This window comes from Neoarius graeffei, chromosome 2, assembly GCF_027579695.1.
Source record: "Neoarius graeffei isolate fNeoGra1 chromosome 2, fNeoGra1.pri, whole genome shotgun sequence".
Taxonomy (NCBI): domain Eukaryota; kingdom Metazoa; phylum Chordata; class Actinopteri; order Siluriformes; family Ariidae; genus Neoarius; species Neoarius graeffei.
Genome location: NC_083570.1, coordinates 124,888,556 through 124,891,284, shown reverse-complemented (window position 1 = coordinate 124,891,284; position 2,729 = coordinate 124,888,556). Strand labels below are relative to the sequence as shown.

At 39.1% G+C, this 2,729-nt stretch overlaps 1 long non-coding RNA gene across 1 annotated transcript; it reads right to left on the bottom strand.

The window, feature by feature from the left end:
• Window positions 1-1,085: 1,085 nt before the first annotated feature.
• Window positions 1,086-2,227, bottom strand: LOC132882255 (uncharacterized). Its single transcript, XR_009654148.1, has 3 exons — window positions 1,972-2,227; window positions 1,780-1,845; window positions 1,086-1,683 (listed from the first exon to the last, which is right to left on the bottom strand). It is a non-coding gene; the product is annotated as an uncharacterized LOC132882255 (long non-coding RNA).
• Window positions 2,228-2,729: the final 502 nt, after the last annotated feature.

Here is a 2,729-nt window from a genome sequence, read left to right as displayed (position 1 = left end):
TAAGCGAGAAAGTTTGACCTTTTTTTTGAAGCCGCCTACACTCTGAGTTAATGAGGCGCACTGGTGTGTAACGCAATAGACACCCATTCAAAAGCCGGATTTTCTCCCAGAAACCACATGGCGTTTGAACCGGGCCTGATCCGAAAGTGTAAAACCTAGCAGAAAAGTTGAATGCCAGATCCACAGAGGAGAAGTTTTCCTACGTTTTAGAGTTTGAATCATGTCTCTAGGTGAAAGCATGCCAGAGCAGTGGATGTTTGAAAAACATTGAAAAAGTGCTTTTTTTTCAATTAATTCCATAGAAATGAATGGGGTTTTTTGGGGCGATTTTTTCGCGACTACGTCGCGAAAAAATCGTATTCTATAGAGAAAAGTAATAGCATAGCGAGTCCGATCGAGCCGCACGTTTTGATATATTGTTTGTCTGTGTGCGACGTACGGTTATTGAGTTATTCGAAATCAAAATTTGCGTAGGAATAATAAGAAGAAGAAATACGTAGAAGAACAATAGTTGCAGTGCTTTGCACTGCAACCTATGGGCTCCCCTAGGGGAGCCCATAGGTTGCTGTGCTGCAGCACTGCATCCTAACTAGACCGGACAATTCCCCGGGGGAAATTGTGAGAGGATGCAGTGCGCGAAGCAATTTGGTCACTCATGCAAGCTAGCTGTGAATGTGTGACTTGCTATGAGGCTACAAAATTGATGTTAAACATCAAGTTATTACTGAAAAACTATTGATTAAAAAAACAGACACTGAGAAATGGTCCTATAAACAACTTTACCAATATAAAAGCTTACCAGGACTATCAAATATGTGATGTGAACTTTCCCAGTCGCAGGTTCCTGGTCAGGCCAGCGTGGCGCAGCAGCAGGTGAGATTTTTATTTATTTTTAACAATAAGTTAACTGGTTAATATTTAAAATTTGAATATTTGTCTGGTCAAATATACATGTGGGTTTTTTGTCTTTCACAGGAGGAGTACTGTACTGTGTGAATGTGTGACTTACTATGAGGCTACGATGCTAACAGCTAGCTAACATGCTAATACCTAGCAAGCAATAATAAAACAACCATAAACAGACATTTTGCAGCAGATATTTGGTTTATTTTTCCATAAAACACAAGCAAACAACCAAGGCATTGAAAAACACCCGATGAGTCAGCAAAAATCAACATAAGTCTAACGCTTTTAACAAACATTGTCGCAAAGCAGCTTTACAGAATTTGAACAACTTAAAACATGAGCTAATTTTGTCACTAATCTATCCCCAATGAGCAAGCCTGTGGCGACGGTGGCAAGGAAAAACTCCCTCAGACAACAACATGAGGAAGAAACCTCGAGAGGAACCAGACTCAAAAGGGAACCCATCCTCATTTGGGCAACAACAACATGAACAGTTTAACATGAAGACAGTTTCATTGATGGAAACTTTAGGACTGCACTCAAGTTAACAAGTCAACTGTAGTCCTCAGGCATAAAAGCATTACTGTAGCAACAAAAAGCAGATTAGGTACTACCGGTCAACTAATCACAGGCCCTAGGACCTGGTGTGTATCCTCCCTACTAAATACAATGAGAACTAATCTAAGAAGCAGACAAGACAACCGAACCAATCAGGAAACTAAAGATAAAAGGGGGGGGGGGATCTTCTGGAGGTCTTCTTCCTGAGTCTTGTTCTTCCTGTAACATTAAAACAGTATTCATTAGTCAGGTGCACTTTTCAAAGTGTTGTTTGATATACAAATCAATGAAGATACAATGCTAAATATCCCTTACGTTCTTCTGCTGGGTTGCTGTCTTCACTGGAGAGTGAGCTGCTATAGTCTTCTGGAGGTCTTCATCCTACATATGTTCCCAGATTAAAAAACAACAAGACATAAGTTACAGGTTTCAATGCATTGTGTTAAAACATTGCTCAAAAGTTATGAAATATTTCTTTGCTTTTTTGTGATCGGTTGCTGTCCCCACTGGCACGAGATCAGCTGTGGTCCTCTTCATTTCCTCCTCACTCTGCTGTGAGATACTCCTGCTTTTGAACATGGACAGTAGAGAGCCTGAAGAAGAGAAAGGGAGGGGGATTTAGTTACATTACTCAAACGCGAGTGAATAATTCAAAGGAAGAGAGATACTTACCTTGTGATGGACCTTGTTGACATTCAGCTTGATTTTACATAAAGCAACATTACAATACAAGATTACATAACATTACATTACATTAGCTAAGCCAATTCCATAACATTTTAAATTGACCGCCGTTCTCAGCAGCTCAGTAAATGACAAGATAATGCGGAGCCCTTTATTACATAAATAAATACAATTACACTGCATTTACAAAAGACTCAACCATTTCCAGCCAACACATGCCACTACAATGATTAGTCTTAACAATAACTTAAAACTACACAATTGAAAAGCTGAGCACTCATTGAACAAACTGAATGAGTGACCTGAAACACGTATATGAAAAACAATTAAGAAAAACGCCCACGCAAACAAGTTATGACAAAATGAAACAATGTGAAGGGTTTTTTTTTTTTACAAAAAAAAAATTTAAGGTCAATTAACACTTTACAGAGAGAGTACAATAACAGTGACGATAAACTACTCCTTGACCAGGCTCAAGGAGTGCCTAGAAACTACATATGCATTACACACACACACACACACACACACACCTTACAGGATACAGAAACTCGAACTTTTCTATGGATCATGTGTTGGCTAGA